At 29.8% G+C, this 20717-nt stretch overlaps 2 long non-coding RNA genes across 2 annotated transcripts; both read left to right on the top strand.

Moving 5' to 3' along the window:
• Positions 1 to 1237: 1237 nt before the first annotated feature.
• On the top strand, positions 1238 to 3399 carry LOC147643895 (uncharacterized). The gene is made up of 2 exons (XR_015271433.1): positions 1238 to 1880; positions 2600 to 3399. It is a non-coding gene; the product is annotated as an uncharacterized LOC147643895 (long non-coding RNA).
• Positions 3400 to 5419: 2020 nt separating this feature from the next.
• On the top strand, positions 5420 to 6946 carry LOC147643896 (uncharacterized). Its single transcript, XR_015271434.1, has 2 exons — positions 5420 to 5980; positions 6261 to 6946. It is a non-coding gene; the product is annotated as an uncharacterized LOC147643896 (long non-coding RNA).
• Positions 6947 to 20717: the final 13771 nt, after the last annotated feature.

Here is a 20717-nt window from a genome sequence, read left to right on the forward strand (position 1 = left end):
TAAATATAAAAACAAAAAAAGGAAACTTTTGGGAAGCGGAAGTTTATAAACCCTTGCAGTTTACAATTGAATTATAAGATCGAATCGGAAACAATTATATTTGAGATTAAAACATTCGCATTCAGCCAAAAAAGCATTAATTTCAATTTGAAAAGCTCTCCTAAGTTCGTTTTTATTGTGTTTTTAAATCTGCATACTCAATTTAACATTATTATAAATTTATTCCTCGACCAGACATGGCTAGATAGACTCGGCTGTTGATACTGAATAAGAATATGTATGATTTATAGGGTCGAAAACGACTGATTCACAGCGAAACAAGCTTCTGTCTAAAATTATAATACCTTGTAAGGGTATTATAAAGTAAAACACAACAAATGAATTCTGCAAGTCGTAGAGGTAACTTTTGGCTTCTTTTATATAAGATTATGCTATTATTTTGAATTTTTTTATTGTAACTTATAGGTTTCGAATTTAACGAAATAGCTGTACTGCCTACAATGTATTTTCATGCCAATTTTACGCGTAAATATTGCGGCTTTCACAACAAATCGAATGCAGCGCCATTTGTTCATTTTTGAAACGTGTTGGATTTTGGAACTTCTTACTTGACATGTATCTTACAAATTAGAATTTTATTTTCTTTGTTTAATAATATTGTTATAAACAATTTAGAAGTACTGACCAATTGTTGGGCCATTTTAGTTTGTTTTTATTTCACAAAATATTACAAGAACTGTTTAATATAATTTATACCTCGGTGACAACTCTGTTAATAAGCCTTAACGAGTGGTCTCTGTCTCTCGAAAATTCCAAAGTCGCTGTCTCGCTCTGGAAATTTCCCAGATACACCGACCAACATGAAAAAATATTGTATTATAGAATAATATGATTGATAACTTAGGATCTTAAAGATTCTTCAGACCGAGGATAAACTAGCCTCGTTATTCTATTAAAAATAGAATAGAATAAAATGCCTTATAGGTTTACATATTCTTCTCTATATTAGAAGTATTTTAATAAGTAATACTATCCACAAACCAGTTTAGTTATTTGAGAAAACAATTCCACAAAAACACAATAGTATGCCCCTAGCAAATAATATATGCATATGTACATATATTTTCCTGAACCCCTCGAACCCTCTTGTAGACTTCGTTAAATATAGATAGCGTAGGTAGAGAAATATTCTGTTATTCAGTTTGAGGGTTGCTTTGTAGCACAGTGTCACCCTCCACTGGCGTGAGAACGTGCGAGAAAACAGGCCAAACCAGTCACGTATCCGCAAGATACAATAGTGCCTACCTACTCACTCACCCTCAATGCTTAATCCACGACAGACTGGCAGATGTTTCCCGAAGCGAGCGCGTCGGGTATAAATAGAGGCATCGAGGCCAGAGAACGGCACTCTCAAAAATAAAGTGTTCAAGTGCAGTCATAGTGTTCCTGAAATATTAAAGTCTCAAATTAGTACAAAGAAATTTGCACTCTTGCTGGCTAGCAAGCAGTAGTTACTTGTTAATTGAAAAAAAGAAAATGGAAAAGTGTAAAATTCGCAGTGAAGCAGGAGTTGAAGAGCAGTCTAGCTACCAAGCAATGGAGGGACCCACCTAGTATTACTCAGCGTTGAGCAATATTTGCTCTCGAGTTGGAAACAAAGAAACCAGAGGCCCTGGAAACATGGCGGATTAGTCATCATCGCATCAGGGAATTTCAAAATGCGTCAGGCAGTTGGAGAGGCAGAATTTCGTTCGATTTTGGCTAGAAAGTGACCCCCTACCTAGACAGTCTGAGGCAGATCCCAGGACTACACTCTCTAAGTCGAATGGCGGTGACCCTGATCAGCGGATTGATTAAAAAATGGGATAGGAGGAAGCCAGGTACACACACAGCAGCGACTTCAGCGTGTTCTCTTTTTCTATTCGTAAGCACAACCTAAGCCTAAGATGTAGTTTTATAAACCAATCTACGGAAAAAACGTGTTCGAACCTCATCCGTAGGTTACTTTTTTCTTCGCTGAAAACGTCAGCAATTTCGCCACGTTGCGTAACAAGAAATACTTCCCCATTTCATACCCAGTCGAATGTTCTCGATTCTCTCTTTGTTCTTCAACCCAACCCCCGGATTGAGAGGCCTCCCACTGGCTGCTCTATATATAGCGTATTGCTCATACGCCCCGGGTTACAATTAGTTTCATCTCGCTCCCACTCGGGGATACACACCTTAAAGTATTCAGACCAGCTTTACATACATACATATGTATGTATGATAATGGACGTGGATTTCTACATACATACGTATATTATTCAGACCCCGTACATATGTTTATACATACATATATATATGGCAATGGCAGCTGCGCAAAAACTCAATACTGCCCTGCCTTTCCCTCAGTCCCCTACCCCATATTCGCAATGGAAAACTTTCCAGTTTGACGTCTTTCTTCATGTTGTTTCTGTCGCTTCTCTTAGGCACTAGCTTGTAGACGACTTAACCATTTACTTAGCGTTAATTTTATTTGTAACCATCTCTATATATGTATGCAACTCTGCCACATCACTTAACCAGCAATATGTATTTCTTTCTCTAAACTTTATAGTTGGGCGTTGAAAGTTGATACGCGAACGTGAAAGCACGATACCCTGCGCCAGCCTGGGGCGGCATATGGGTGCTGAAAATGCACTTTGCCCACTTGTCCCAGTGCTGCTGCGTTCGGCATGGGCTGCGTCTGCGACAATGACCCGGGACAGAGATAATACCGCTTGTGGTGTATCTGGGGTCTCGTGGTCGCGGACCAGCCAGGCCGAGGGTGCTCGCGATTCAGTCAGAGATTGATTGTGCGGATTGTGTTAATAGGAACACCGGTGTATCGACTTCTCTTCTGCTCCACTAAGGGTGAGCCCTACAAAACGGCCTTAAGTTGCTTACTATCATCATCGAACAAGTACCAAAGCGGGCAGACAGGCATACATATGACTCTGTTCCAACAGCGATCAATCGGTTGAGCTTGGCAGTATTGGCGTATTGAAACTGTTCAATGACACATCGTCTATGGATTTAGGAATCGAAGCAGCGTCTCGAATGCCAAATCAGTTGGTTGTAAATATTAATTTTGTTCCTGTACCCTTATTTATTCAGTTGTAAAGCCGAACCGGAAGACATTTCTTTTACCAACAATGTGTCACTTACATATGTTCTTTATACCAGATACTGTTCAAATTTTTTTGTTTTTGTACACTTCACCAAATAAGAATTACTTGTACCGATTTATACTTACTTTCTTGTCGAAACAAAACAAAAATTGAAAAAAAAAAAATTAATATGAAAAGAGCGCTCCTTAATGGAAAAAGAAAGCCACAGAAAAAAAGTGAATAAAAATTCCAAGATTCCAAAAATAAATTTCGAAACTTTTGCTCGAGACATTTTTTTATTTCAAGCTCAGATCCGATTTCAGTAAGATCACCATACTTTTACCTATCGTTCCCACAATAATCTCATGAAGGAAGGTTATAATCTCATCAAGCGAAAATCTCTGCGATTTACCTGCAAAGTGATCCGATGTTCTCAAACCAAACCGAAAATCTGACCAAGTGTCTGCACAAAAAAGGAAGGGCTACTGATCTCGTTTAAATGCTAAAAGTTTGTATTGGAAAGATTATTAAGTAAGAAAGTTAAGCTTACAAGTACGTATATTTATATTTTCTCGCATTTTAGGACATTGATATTCCTTTGCGTCCCCAGTTCATATATAAACTATACACAAATTACAAAAAAGACAATAACTAAATAATAATAAATCAAACAATTATCAAACATTAATTTCCCCTAATATACTGACAGGTATACTCTAACTTTTGGATATGGTATTCAATATTAAATAATATATCATTTTAAATTCGTATAGGTATACGAGTGTATTTATGACTCTCATATTATAACACTATACAGGTATAACAATCATATATTAATAAATAATTTCAATATAGGTAAAATTACATATAAAAATGGTATTTTAAAAATTGAATATTATAGGTAAAATTACATACATATATAAATCGTATTTTAAATATTGAATATTACTTTAAAGCTTTATTTTGTGATATTTAATAGGTAGGGCTTGGTGAAAACTTTAAGAGGTTTGCCGTCGTGGCATTGTTTTGGTAATACTTTAAAATAAACAGGGAGGAATTGGAATAAATAATAACCGCCGTGACTGTAAAATATACAATATCCATATAGGTATACAAGTGTATTTATGACTCCCAAATTATAACACTATACAGGTATAACAATCATATATTAATAAATAATTGCAATATAGGTAAAGTTACATATAAAAGAGGTATTTTAAATATTGAATAATATAAGTAAAATTACATATATAAATGGTATTTTAAATATTGAATAATACATTAAAACTTTATTTGTGATATTTAATAGGTAGGGTTTGCCGTCATGGCATTGTTTTGGTAATACTTTAAATATACAGGAAGGAATTGGTATAAATAAAAACCTTCGTGACCTTATACTTTTAGAATATACAATAACTAGGTAGGGATTGGTAAATATAATATAACCGATGGCATTATATAAGGCTCGACAAATTATAAGCCTTTATGGTAATATTGATAATATCTACAATCAATCTATCTGGTAATATCAACAATAAATAGGTAGGGTTTGGTAAAACACCTCCTACATACATATGTAGAAATAATTTGGTGATTTTTAACAACAACGTCTGGTAAATGGTCTATTAATAGGCAGGGTTTCTGAAACGATTATCCTATACTCCATTAATGGTTTGTGAAGTGCAAAATACTTACAGAAGAATAGGAAGGCTTTCTTAAAACATGCCCAACTTGGCAATATTCCGGAGTTATTTAAACAAAAACTTCTGGTAAAAATCTTTAACATAAATTAGGCAGAGTCTCTGAAATTCATCTCAAATATAATCAAACCTTCTGGTAAAATACTTACAATAAAATAGGTTGGCTTTCTCAAAAACATGGCCAACTTGGCTATATTTCGGTGTTATTTAAACAAAAACTTCTGGTAAAAATCCTTAACATGAAATAGGCAGGGTCTCTGAAATGTATCTAATATATAAACAAAAACTTGTGGTAAAAAATCCTAGCAATAAAATAGGTAGAGTTTCTGAATTAATTTATTATTGTGAAATGTAAAATATTTACAGAAAAATATGTAGGCTTTCTTAAAACATGGCCAACTTGGCAATATTTCGGTGTTATTTAAACAAAAACTTCTGGTAAAAATACTTAACATAAAATAGGCAGGGTCTCTGAAATGTATCTCAAATATAATCAATCCTTATCGTAAAAATTACTTAATATAAAATAGGCAGGGTTTCTAAAATGTATCTCATATATAAAAAAAAACTTTTGGTAAAAATCCTTAAAATAAAATAGGCAGGGTTTCTGAATTGATTTATTATTGTGAAGTGTAAAATATTTACAGAAAAATAGGTAGGCTTTCTTGAAACATGGCCAACTTGGCAATATTCCGGTGTTGTTTAAACAAAATCTTCTGGTAAAAATCGTTAACATGAAATAGGCGGGTCTCTGAAATGTATCTAATATATAAACAAAAACTTGTGGTAAAAAATCCTTACAATAAAATAGGTAGGGTTTCTGAATTGATTTATTATTGTGAAGTGTAAAATATTTACAAAAGAATAGGTAGGCTTTCTTGAAAACATGCCCAACTTGGCAATATTCCGGTGTTATTTAAACAAAAACTTCTGGTAAAAATAATTAACATAAAATAGGCATTGTCTCTGAAATGTATCTCAAATATAATCAAACCTTAAGGTAAAAATCCTTAATATTAAATAGGCAGGGTTTCTGAAATATACCTAATATATAAACAAAAACTTGTGGTAAAAATCCTTACAATAAAATAGGTAGGGTTTCTGAATTGATTTATTATTGTGAAGTGTAAAATATTTACAGAAGAATAGGTAGGCTTTCTTGAAACATGGCCAACTTGGCAATATTCCGGTGTTGTTTAAACAAAATCTTCTGGTAAAAATATTTAACATAAAATAGGCATTGTCTCTGAAATGTATCTCAAATATAATCAAACCTTATGGTAAAAATCCTTAATATAAAATAGGCAGGGTTTCTGAAATGTATCTAAATATAAACAAAAACTTGTGGTAAAAATCCTTACAAATAAAATAGGTAGGGTTTCTGAATTGATTTATTATTGTGAAGTGTGAAGCATTTACAGAAAAATAGGTAGACTTGCTTAAAACATGGCCAACTTGGCAATATTCCGGTGTTGTTTAAACAAAATCTTCTGGTAAAAATCCTTAACATGAAATAGGCAGGGTCTCTGAAATGTATCTAATATATAAACAAAAACTTGTGGTAAAAAATCCTTACAATAAAATAGGTAGGGTTTCTGAATTGATTTATTATTGTGAAGTGTAAAATATTTACAGAAGAATAGGTAGGCTTTCTTGAAAACATGCCCAACTTGGCAATATTCCGGTGTTATTTAAACAAAAACTTCTGGTAAAAATAATTAACATAAAAAAGGCATTGTCTCTGAAATGTATCTCAAATATAATCAAACCTTAAGGTAAAAACCTTAATATTAAATAGGCAGGGTTTCTGAAATATACCTAATATATAAACAAAAACTTGTGGTAAAAATCCTTACAATAAAATAGGTAGGATTTCTGAATTGATTTATTATTGTGAAGTGTAAAATATTTACAGAAAAATATGTAGGCTTTCTTAAAACATGGCCAACTTGGCCATATTCCGGTATTACTTAAACAAAATCTTCTGGTAAAAATCCTTAACATGAAATAGGCAGGGTCTCTGAAATGTATTTCAAATATAATCAAAGTTTATGGTAAAAATCCTCAGTATGAAATAGGCAGGGTTTCTGAAATGTATCTCAAATATAAACGAAATCTAGAAAAAATCCTTAACATAAAATAGGCAGGGTATCTGAAATGTATCTAATATATAAAGAAAAACTTTTGGTTAAAATCCTTACAATAAAATAGGTAGGGTTTCTGAATTGATTTATTATTGCGAAGTGTAAAATATTTACAGAAGAATAGGTAGGCTTTCTTGAAAACATGCCCAACTTGGCAATATTCCGGTGTTATTTAAACAAAAACTTCTGGTAAAAATATTTAACATAAAATAGGCATTGTCTCTGAAATGTATCTCAAATATAATCAAACCTTAAGGTAAAAATTATCAATATGAAATAGGCAGGGTTTCTGAAATGTATCTAATATATAAACAAAAACTTGTGGTAAAAATCCTTACAAAAAATAGGTAGGATTTCTGAATTGATTTATTATTATGAAGTGTAAAATATTTACAGAAGAATAGGTAGACTTGCTTAAAACATGGCCAACTTGGCAATATTCCGGTGTTGTTTAAACAACATCTTCTGATAAAAATCCTTAACATGAAATAGGCATGGTCTCTGAAATGTATCTAATATATAAACAAAAACTTGTGGTAAAAAAACCTTACAATAAAATAGGTAGGGTTTCTGAATTGATTTATTATTGTGAAGTGTAAAATATTTACAGAAGAATAGGTAGGCTTTCTTGAAAACATGCCCAACTTGGCAATATTCCGGTGTTATTTAAACAAAAACTTCTGGTAAAAATATTTAACATAAAATAGGCATTGTCTCTGAAATGTATCTCAAATATAATCAAACCTTAAGGTAAAAATTATCAATATGAAATAGGCAGGGTTTCTGAAATGTATCTAATATATAAACAAAAACTTTTGGTAAAAATCCTTAAAATAAAATAGGCAGGGTTTCTGAATTGATTTATTATTGTGAAGTGCAAAATATTTATAAAAGAAAAGGTAGGCTTTCTTAAAACATGGCCAACTTGGCAATATTCCGGTGTTACTTAAACAAAATCTTCTGGTAAAAATCCTTAACATGAAATAGGCAGGGTCTCTGAAATGTATTTCAAATTTAATCAAAGTTTATGGTAAAAATCCTCAGTATGAAATAGGCAGGGTTTCTGAAATGTATCTCAAATATAAACGAAATCTAGAAAAAATCCTTAACATAAAATAGGCAGGGTATCTGAAATGTATCTAATATATAAACAAAAACTTTTGGTAAAAATCCTTACAATAAAATAGGTAGGGTTTCTGAATTGATTTATTATTGTGAAGTGTGAAGCATTTACAGAAAAATAGGTAGTCTTTCTTGAAACATGGCCAACTTGGCAATATTCCGGTGTTGTTTAAACAAAATCTTCTGGTAAAAATCCTTAACATGAAATAGGCAGGGTCTCTGAAATGTATCTAATATATAAACGAAAACTTGTGTTAAAATATCCTTACAATAAAATAGGTAGGGTTTCTGAATTAATTTATTATTGTGAAGTGTAAAATATTTACAGAAAAATATGTAGGCTTTCTTAAAACATGGCCAACTTGGCAATATTCCGGTGTTACTTAAACAAAATCTTCTGGTAAAAATCCTTAATATTAAATAGGCAGGGTTTCTGAAATGTATCTAATATATAAACAAAAACTTGTGGTAAAAAATTCTTACATTAAAATAGGTAGGGTTTCTGAATTGATTTATTATTGTGAAGTGTAAAATATTTACTGAAGAATAGGTAGGCTTTCACAAAAACATGCCCAACTTGGCAATATTCCGGTGTTACTTAAACAAAAATTTCTGGTAAAAATACTTAACATAAAATAGGCAGGGTCTCTGAAATGTATCTCAAATATAATCAAACCTTATGGTAAAAATTATCAATATGAAATAGGCAGGGTTTCTGAAATGTATCTAATATATAAACAAAAACTTGTGGTAAAAATCCTTACAAAAAAATAGGTAGGATTTTTGAATTGATTTATTATTGTGAAGTGTAAAATATTTACAGAAGAATAGGTAGGCTTTCTTGAAACATGGACAACTTGGCAATATTCCGGTGTTGTTTAAACAAAATCTTCTGGTAAAAATCCTTAACATTAAATAGGCAGGGTCTCTGAAATGTATCTCAAATATAATCAAAGTTTATGGTAAAAATCCTCAGGATGAAATAGGCAGGGTTTCTGAAATGTATCTCAAATATATACGAAATCTAGAAAAAATCCTTAACATAAAATAGGCAGGGTATCTGAAATGTATCTAATATATAAACAAAAACTTTTGGTAAAAATCCTTACAATAAAATAGGTAGGGTTTCTGAATTGATTTATTATTGTGAAGTGTGAAGCATTTACAGAAAAATAGGTAGTCTTTCTTGAAACATGGCCAACTTGGCAATATTCCGGTGTTGTTTAAACAAAATCTTCTGGTAAAAATCCTTAACATGAAATAGGCAGGGTCTCTGAAATGTATCTAATATATAAACGAAAACTTGTGTTAAAATATCCTTAGAATAAAATAGGTAGGGTTTCTGAATTAATTTATTATTGAGATGTGTAAAATATTTACAGAAAAATATGGTAAAAATACTTAACATAAAATAGGCAGGGTCTCTGAAATGTATCTCAAATATAATCAAACCTTATGGTAAAAATCCTTAATATTAAATAGGCAGGGTTTCTGAAATGTATCTAATATATAAACAAAAACTTGTGGTAAAAAATCCTTACAATAAAATAGGTAGGGTTTCTGAATTAATTTATTATTGTGAAGTGTAAAATATTTACAGAAAAATAGGTAGGCTTTCTTGAAACATGGCCAACTTGGCAATATTCCGGTGTTGTTTAAACAAAATCTTCTGGTAAAAATCCTTAACATGAAATAGGCAGGGTCTCTGAAATGTATCTAATATATAAACAAAAACTTGTGGTAAAAAATCCTTACATTAAAATAGGTAGGGTTTCTGAATTGATTTATTATTGTGAAGTGTAAAATATTTACTGAAGAATATTTAGGCTTTCTCAAAAACATGCCCAACTTGGCAATATTCCGGTGTTACTTAAACAAAAATTTCTGGTAAAAATACTTAACATGAAATAGGCAGGGTTTCTGAAATGTATCTAATATATAAACAAAAACTTGTGGTAAAAATCCTTACAAAAAAATAGGTAGGATTTTTGAATTGATTTATTATTGTGAAGTGTAAAATATTTACAGAAGAATAGGTAGGCTTTCTTGAAACATGGCCAACTTGGCAATATTCCGGTGTTGTTTAAACAAAATCTTCTGGTAAAAATCCTTAACATGAAATAGGCATGGTCTCTGAAATGTATCTCAAATATAATCAAAGTTTATGGTAAAAATCCTCAGTATGAAATAGGCAGGGTTTCTGAAATGTATCTCAAATATATACGAAATCTAGAAAAAATCCTTAACATAAAATAGGCAGGGTATCTGAAATGTATCTAATATAAAAACAAAAACTTTTGGTTAAAAATCCTTACAATAAAATAGGTAGGGTTTCTGAATTGATTTATTATTGTGAAGTGTGAAGCATTTACAGAAAAATAGGTAGTCTTTCTTGAAACATGGCCAACTTGGCAATATTCCGGTGTTGTTTAAACAAAATCTTCTGGTAAAAATCCTTAACATGAAATAGGCAGGGTCTCTGAAATGTATCTAATATATAAACGAAAACTTGTGTTAAAATATCCTTAGAATAAAATAGGTAGGGTTTCTGAATTAATTTATTATTGAGATGTGTAAAATATTTACAGAAAAATATGGTAAAAATATTTAACATAAAATAGGCATTGTCTCTGAAATGTATCTCAAATATAATCAAACCTTATGGTAAAAATCCTTAATATTAAATAGGCAGGGTTTCTGAAATGTATCTAATATATAAACAAAAACTTGTGGTAAAAAATCCTTACAATAAAATAGGTAGGGTTTCTGAATTAATTTATTATTGTGAAGTGTAAAATATTTACAGAAGAATAGGTAGGCTTTCTTGAAAAATGGCCAACTTGGCAATATTCCGGTGTTATTTAAACAAAATCTTCTGGTAAAAATCCTTAACATGAAATAGGCAGGGTCTCTGAAATGTATCTCAAATATAATCAATCCTTCTCGTAAAAATACTTAACATAAAATAGGCAGGGTTCCTAAAATGTATCTCAAATATAAAAAAAAACTTTTGGTAAAAATCCTTAAAATAAAATAGGCAGGGTTTCTGAATTGATTTATTATTGTGAAGTGCAAAATATTTATAAAAGAATAGGTAGGCTTTCTTGAAACATGGCCAACTTGGCAATATTCCGGTGTTAATTAAAGAAAAACTTCTGGTAAAAATACTTAACATGAAATAGGCATGGTCTCTGAAATGTATCTCAAATATAATCAAAGTTTATGGTAAAAATCCTCAGTATGAAATAGGCAGGGTTTCTGAAATGTATCTCAAATATAAACGAAATCTAGAAAAAATCCTTAACATAAAATAGGCAGGGTATCTGAAATGTATCTAATATATAAACAAAAACTTTTGGTTAAAATCCTTACAATAAAATAGGTAGGATTTCTGAATTGATTTATTATTGTGAAGTGTAAAATATTTACAGAAAAATAGGTAGGCTTTCTTGAAACATGGCCAACTTGGCAATATTCCGGTGTTGTTTAAACAAAATCTTCTGGTAAAAATCCTTAACATGAAATAGGCAGGGTCTCTGAAATGTATCTAATATATAAACAAAAACTTGTGGTAAAAAATCCTTACATTAAAATAGGTAGGGTTTCTGAATTGATTTATTATTGTGAAGTGTAAAATATTTACTGAAGAATATTTAGGCTTTCTCAAAAACATGCCCAACTTGGCAATATTCCGGTGTTACTTAAACAAAAATTTCTGGTAAAAATACTTAACATAAAATAGGCAGGGTCTCTAAAATGTATCTCAAATATAATCAATCCTTCTTGTAAAAATACTTAACATAAAATAGGCAGGGTTCCTAAAATGTGTCTAATATATAAACTAAAACTTGTGGTAAAAACTCCTTACAATAAAATAGGTAGGGTTTCTGAATTAATTTATTATTGTGAAGTGTAAAATATTTACAGAAGAATAGGTAGACTTGCTTAAAACATGGCCAACTTGGCAATATTCCGGTGTTACTTAAACAAAAATTTCTGGTAAAAATACTTAACATAAAATAGGCAGGGTCTCTGAAATGTATCTCAAATATAATCAATCCTTCTTGTAAAAATACTTAACATAAAATAGGCAGGGTTCCTAAAATGTGTCTCAAATATAAACAAAAACTTTTGGTAAAAATCCTTACAATAAAATAGGTAGGATTTCTGAATTAATTTATTATTGTGAAGTGTAAAATATTTACAAACAATAGGTAGACTTGCTCAAAACATGGCCAACTTGGCAATATTCCGGTGTTACTTAAACAAAAATTTCTGGTAAAAATACTTAACATAAAATAGGCAGGGTCTCTGAAATGTATCTCAAATATAATCAATCCTTCTTTTAAAAATATTTAACATAAAATAGGCAGGGTTCCTAAAATGTGTCTCAAATATAAACAAAAACTTTTGGTAAAAATCCTTACAATAAAATAGGTAGGATTTCTGAATTAATTTATTATTGTGAAGTGTAAAATATTTACAGAAGAATAGGTAGACTTGCTTAAAACATGGCCAACTTGGCAATATTCCGGTGTTACTTAAACAAAAATTTCTGGTAAAAATACTTAACATAAAATAGGCAGGGTCTCTGAAATGTATCTCAAATATAATCAATCCTTCTTGTAAAAATACTTAACATAAAATAGGCAGGGTTCCTAAAATGTGTCTCAAATATAAAAAAAAACTTTTGGTAAAAATCCCTAAAATAAAATAGGCAGGGTTTCTGAATTGATTTATTATTGTGAATTGTAAAATATTTATAAAAGAATAGGTAGGCTTTCTTGAAAACATGGCCAACTGGGCAATATTCCGGTGTTATTTAAAGAAAAACTTCTGGTAAAAATACTTAACATAAAATAGGCATTATCTCTGAAATGTAACTCAAATATAAAAAAAAACTTCTGGTAAAAATCTTTAACATAAAATAGCAGGGTCTGAAATGTATCTCAAATATAAACAAAAACTTCTGGTAAAAACCCTTAACATAAAATAGGCAGGGTTTCTGAATAGATTTATCCTATACCCCTTAATGGTTTGTGAAGTGTAAAGAAGTATAGGAAGGCTTTCTTAAAACATAGCCAACTTGGCAATATTCCGGTGTTATTTATACAATAACTCCTGGTAAAACTCCTTAACATAAATATATCTCAAATATAAACAAAACCTTCTGGTAAAAACCCTTAACATAAAATAGGCAGGTTCTCAAAAATGTATCTCACTAGTAAACAAAACCTTCAGGTAAAAATCCTTAACATAAAATAGGCAGGGTTTCTGAAATGATCTATCATATACTATCCTATTAATGGTTTGTAAAGTGTTAAATACTTACAAAACAATAGGTAGGCTTCCTGAAAACACAGCCAATTTTGCAATATTCCGGTAATATTTATACAACATTTCTGATAAAAATCCTTACCATAAAATAGGCAATGGTTTTGAAATGTATCTAATATTAATCAACCGTACCTTATAAAGATTCGTGGAGTGTAAAATACTTACAAAAGAATAGGTAGGATTTCTTTTAATATTTTTTATAAACTAAGGAGGAGAATTTTTATATTTTAAATGTATTAATAATTTTTATTGCTTTGCCACATTTTTGTTAAATTGTTTGGCTAACAAAATAATCTTCCTGTATTTTTTTTATTATTACCTAATTATATACTTTTCTTGTTTCTTATAAGTTCGGTATTAAAATGTTATTGCTTTTAATCTTAAATCTTTAAATTCCACAAGCATAAAAGAGCTCCGATGTAAACAACGTCTACTACTACTAAGTACCATTATTATACATAAAACATCACTTGGAATAAACAAAAAAAAACTGAAAATGAATTCTTTATGAAATGTTAATCGGATTAATTTTTGGATCGTTTCAAAATGCTGCTAAATTTACACATAATCAAGGCTTGCATAATTTGCTGAACTTCATTTAAAATTGATTCAGACCCATGGAATTTATATCTTGTTTGTCTTCAAACTGAAAAGACACATGTATCAAATACAAACACGAAACAAATCCCCAAAATTTGTATTAAAACTTGAGCAACACTATATTCCCTTTGATAATACCATAAGATATCAAAAGGAACCAATACGACTCATCGATACTGGATATTATTCAAAACTCATCAACACTATTAAAAAACATACAGGCTATTATACATTTCAAAGTGTATTTTGCAGTGCAAATATAATTAATCCAATAAAAGCTGCACATGATATTATATATCATATTTATAAATATATATATATTTATATATACACCAATTTATCCATCCAATAAGCATTCTCAAACTCTGTCAGAGGATAAATCATTACCGCTGGATTGCGTCATATATGATTTTCGTCTTTAAAATTTAAAGAATTATTTTATAAATTCAAGGCTTTCTTCCATGTTAACCACAAAACATAAAAGCTAAATCCATTTTTTTAAATAAATAATTCAATAAAATAAATAAAAATACATTGAGTATATATGATTGAGTGTTACTATAAATGTATCAACAACAAGTACATACATATAACATTACGATCTTACTTATCCAATTCAAAATTAGACCAACATTAAGAAAAGAAAACAAATATTCAAAAATAGTTAGCTAAGATTGCTTCTCCACATTTGTACTGTATTTATAGTTTTACCGGACTAAGTTAAACAATATAATTACAGTCATCTGCAAGAAATACATAATTTCACATCATAAAGAACATTAAGTGTTATGCTTCAAATGCTTTGACTATGAAACTAACCTTAATAAACGAATAATTCTCATAGAATATGTATGCGTTTTGAATTTTTTAAATTACTATACGTCTACACATTTTACTAAGAGAAAAAAATCATTCAATATAAAATCAAGATAAATATGTTTTACAAAAGAAGACTAAACATACAACAAATTTATTTGGATACAATATAAAACGGATATTTTACCAAAAGAAAAACACTAAAGACATCATTAAGGATAATTTATTAAAAATTATTTTTATTAAATACGTACGTAACAACACAACTATTTTATATTAAAATTATACGGACAACAATATTAGATATATACACACATTTTTGGACTTCTATTGACGATCTTTATCACACATCACATTCTTCTTCAGACAAATCGAATAACTTTAAGTATTGATATGTTTTCTATTCTCTTAATTTAATTCTTAATTACCTTGTTCGGTTATGTATAGTCTATACCTCATTCGAATTATTCTAAAACTAATTTTATAACAATTTAGGTAGGACTGCTTCTGATATGTTTCTCAAGTATTATTGATTCATGTGTATCCCTTCTAGGTTCTTAAAATACCAGAAAATGGATAGATAGGCTTTAAGGAAAATATAGCCATAGCATTACTATACATACATTCATATAAAATTTATTTGTAGGATTCTCATAAATATATTAATCTATTCCCTTATATACTACATTCACTAAATATGTTTTTCTTACCTTCAATCCAAGTTATTTTTGTACTTATATGTTATGTTTATACCATTGAACTGGACTTCTATTTCTTCTATTTTGTATATTATTATTTAATTACAATTTAATACGACCCAAATAATCCAGATAATTTCCTTTAAGATTTTATTATGATTATTTTGGTAAAATAATATTCGTTTAAATAATAATCTTCTAAATATTTTAAACACATTAAAGATTATTGTATACGTCTTTACAATAATTTTGTTTGAAATGTTAGTTAATGCATTATTTTAAGTATTTCTTATTGAATTAATTTATGTCTGAAGATTTATTTATTTTACTAATCTAATTTAAAATTATGAATGAATTTATCAACCTCAACACACCTTCAAGTTTACTCATAATTAATAACACCTCGAATGTTATATACGAATTACTCGAATCGTCGATAATTGCTACCAATGCTTTTTTCATAAATCAAAAATAAAGCTTGCAATTAAACACAAAATCAAATATTTAACACTCTTATTTGAGTGGAAATATAATTACTGCAAATGCTGAATTTGAATATCAACCATTACATCGAAACAAAAACAAATTTTTATGGTTTTCCATTATATACCATTTAAATTGTTATAATACCGCTGAACAAAGGAATCGTTAAAAATCCGATTTATACATATATATTTTCGTATCGGTTTTCGATTGCAAAATTCGTCAAATATTATTTTGAAAATAACAAATTGCTTGGATATTGATTTATATATTTAAAAACACTTGCCAAATATCACTTAAAAAGACTTAACAAATAGTAGCGACGACATTTTCCGCTAGAATTTATATCACTTTGAACCCGCAAGATAAATCAATTTTAATCATCAATTAAACATCAATATATATAACGCAAAAAGTAACAATTTTGTGTTAAAAATAAAATTGATACAATTTATAGTCATCATTTATATAATCACCTCAATACTACCCTCTACAAATTGATTCCACACAAATTTAAATGACTCATCATTTAATACAATTACCTCAGTTTTTTCACTTATACTCTTACCATCTACAAATTGAAATCCACACCACAAGATTTACAATGGATCTAATCATCATTTTAAAGGAAGACCCCATATAGTAGAATGAGGATATGAGTTATGCTTCCAATGCTTTTGCTATGAAACTAACTTTAATAATCGAACAAGCCTGTGTGTCACATTAGCATCTTGGAATACATTAAAAATCCCCTGTTTCGTAAATCCTTCCTCAACAAAATGTACATCTACATTTATTATGGCTACAAATAGGCAGGGTTTAGGAAATAATTTATCTTATACCCATTATTTGTTTCTGAAATGTAAAATACTTACAGAAGATAAGGTATGCTTTCTTAAAACATAGCCAACTTGGCAATATTCCAGTGATATTTAAACAAAAACTCCTGGTAAAAACCCTTAAAATAAAATAGGCAGGGCTTCTGAAATGATTTATTCTAACCATAAAACTACTGAGTATAAAATCATTACCATAAAATAGGCAGGTTCTCTAAAAAGTATATCCAATAAACAATACCGGTTCATTTAAAAAAAAATTCCCATAACATAAAATAGGCAGGGCTTCTGAAAGGATTTATCCTATACCCTTTAATGGCTTGTGAAGTGTAAAATACTTACAAAAAAATTGGTAGACTTTCTTAAAACGTAGCTAACTTGGCAATATTCCGGTGATATTTAAACAAAAACTCCTGGTAAAAACCCTTAAAATAAAATAGGCAGGACTTCTGAAATGATTTATTCTATACCCATTAATGGTTTGTGAAGTGTAAAATACTTACAAAATAATAGGTAGGCTTTCTCAAAACATGGCCAACTTGGCAATATTCCTGTGTTATTTAAACAAAAATTCCTGGTAAAAATCCTTAACATAAAATATATCTCAAATATAAACAAAAACTTCTGTTCAAAATATTTAACATAAAGCAGGCAGGGTTTCTGAATTGATTTATTCTATACCCTTTAATGGTTTGTGAAATGTAAAATACTTACAGTAGAATAGGTAGGCTTTCTTAAAACATAGCCAACTTGGCAATATTCCGGTTTTTTTTAAAACAAAAGTTCCTGGTAAAAATCCTTAAATCAAAAAACAGGGAGGACTTCTGAAAAGATGAATCCTAAACCCTTTAATGGTTTGTGAAATGTAAAATACTTACAGCAAATAGGTAGGCTTACTTAAAACAATATTCCGGTGATATTGAAACAAATACTCCTGGTAAAAACCCTTAACATAAAATAGGCAGGGTTTCTGAATTGATTTATCCTATACCCTTTAATGGTTTGTGAAGTGTAAAATACTAACAGAAGAATAGGTAGGCTTTCTTAAAACATAGCCAACTTGGCAATATTCCTGTGTTATTTAAACAAAAATTCCTGGTAAAAACCCTTAAAATAAAATAGGCAGGGCTTCTGAAATGATTTATTCTATACCCATTAATGGTTTGTGAAGTGTAAAATACTTACAAAAGAAAAGGTAGGCTTTCTTAAAACAATATTCCGGTGTTATTTAAACAAAAATTCCTGGTAAAAATCCTTAAAAGAAAATAGGCAGGGCTTCTGAAATGATTTTTCCTATACCCTTTAATGGTTTGTGAAATGTAAAATACTTACAGAAGAATAGGTAGGCTTTTTTAAAACAATATTTCGGTGTTATTTAAAAAAAATTCCTGGTAAAAACCTTTAAAGTAAAATAGGCAGGGCTTCTGAAATGATTTATTCTATTCCCCTTTAATGGTTTGTGAAATGTAAAATACTTTCAGAAGAATAGGTAGGCTTTTTTAAAACATAGCCAACTTGGCAATATTCCGGTGATATTTAAACAAAAACTCCTGGTAAAAACCCTTAACATAAAATAGGCAGGGTTTCTGAATTGATTTATCCTATACCCTTAAATGGTTTGTGAAGTGTAAAATACTAACAGAAGAATAGGTAGGCTTTTTTAAAACATAGCCAACTTGGCAATATTCCTGTGTTATTTAAACAAAAATTCCTAGTAAAAACCCTTAAAATAAAATAGGCAGGGCTTCTGAAATGATTTATTCTATACCCATTAATGGTTTGTGAAGTGTAAAATACTTACAGTAGAATAGGTAGGCTTTCTTAAAACATAGCCAACTTGGCAATATTCCGGTTTTTTTTAAAACAAAAGTTCCTGGTAAAAATCCTTTAATTAAAACAGGGAGGACTTCTGAAAAGATTAATCCTATACCCTTTAATGGTTTGTGAAATGTAAAATACTTACAGCAGAATAGGTAGGCTTACTTAAAACAATATTCCGGTGATATTTAAACAAAAATTCCTGGTAAAAATCCTTAAAATAAAATAGGCAGGGCTTCTGAAATGATTTATCCTATCCCCTTTAATGGTTTGTGAAGTGTAAAATACTTACAGAAGAATAGGTAGGCTTTCTTAAAACATAGCAAACTTGGCAATATTCCGGTGATATTTAAAAAAAAAACTCCTGGTAAAAACCCTTAAAATAAAATAGGCAGGGCTTCTGAAATGATTTATTCTATACCCATTAATGGTTTGTGAAGTGAAAAATACTTACAGAAGAATAGGTAGGCTTTTTTAAAACAATATTCCGGTGTTATTTAAACAAAAATTCCTGGTAAAAAAGCTTAAAGTAAAATAGGCAGGGCTTCTGAAATGATTTATTCTACTCCCCTTTAATGGTTTGTGAAATGTAAAATACTTTCAGAAGAATAGGTATGCTTTCTTAAAACATAGCCAACTTGGCAATATTCCGGTGATATTTAAACAAAAACTCCTGGTAAAAACCCTTAACATAAAATAGGCAGGGTTTCTGAATTGATTTATCCTATACCCTTAAATGGTTTGTGAAGTGTAAAATACTTACAAAAGAATAGGTAGGCTTTTTTAAAACATAGCCAACTAGGCAATATTCCGGTGTTATTTAAACAAAAATTCCTGGTAAAAACCCTTAACATAAAATAGGCAGGACTTCTGAAATGATGTATCCTATACCCTTTAATGGTTTGTGAAGTGTAAAATACTTACAGAAGAATAGGTAGGCTTTCTTAAATCATAGCCAACTTGGCAATATTCCGGTGTTATTTAAACAAAAATTCCTGGTAGAAATCCTTAAAATAAAATATATCTCAAATATAAAAAAACATCTGTGAATTGAAAATACTTTAACATAAAATAGGTAGTTTCTCTGAAATGTATTTCAAATATAAACAAAACCTTCAGGTAAAAATCCTTAACATAAAATAGGCAGGGCTTCTGAATTGATTTATCCTATACCCTTTAATGGTTTGTGAAGTGTAAAATACTTACAGAAGAATAGGTAGGCTTTCTTAAAACAATATTCCGGTGTTATTTAAACAAAAACTCCTGGTAAAAACCCTTAAAATTAAATAGGCAGGGTTCTAAAATGATTTATTCTATACCCATAAATGGTTTGAAAGTGTAAAATACTTACAAAAGAATAGGTAGGCTTTCTTAAAACATGGCCAACTTGGCAATATTCCGGTGATATTTAAACAAAAACTCCTGGTAAAAACCCTTAAAATAAAATAGGCAGGGCTTCTGAAATGATTTATTCTATACCCATTAATGGTTTGTGACGTGTAAAATACTAACAGAAGAATAGGTAGGCTTTCTTAAAACAGCAAACTGGCAATATTCCGGTGTTATTTAAACAAAAATTCCTAATAGAAATCTTTAAAATAAAATAGACAGGACTTCTCAAATGATTTATCCTATACCCTTTAATAGTTTGTGAAGTGTAAAATACTTACAGAAAATAGGTAGGCTTTCTTAGAACAATATTCCGGTGTTATTTAAACAAATACTTCTGGTAAAAACCCTTAAAATAAAATAGGCAGGGTTCTAAAATGATTTATCCTATACCCATAAATGGTTTGGAAGTGAAAAATACTTACAAAAGAATAGGTAGCCTTTCTTAAAACATAGCCAACTTGGCAATATTCCGGTGTTATTTAAACAAAAACTTCTGGTAAAACTCCTGAACATAAAATATATCTCAAATATAAACAAAAACTTCTGTTAAAAATCCTAAACATAAAATAGGCAGGTTCTCTGAAATATATCTCAAATATAAACAAATCCTTCAGGTAAAAACCCTTAACATAAAATAGGC

This window comes from Drosophila serrata, unplaced genomic scaffold, assembly GCF_035046125.1.
Source record: "Drosophila serrata isolate PLE 108 unplaced genomic scaffold, ASM3504612v1 contig_241, whole genome shotgun sequence".
Taxonomy (NCBI): Eukaryota; Metazoa; Arthropoda; class Insecta; order Diptera; family Drosophilidae; genus Drosophila; species Drosophila serrata.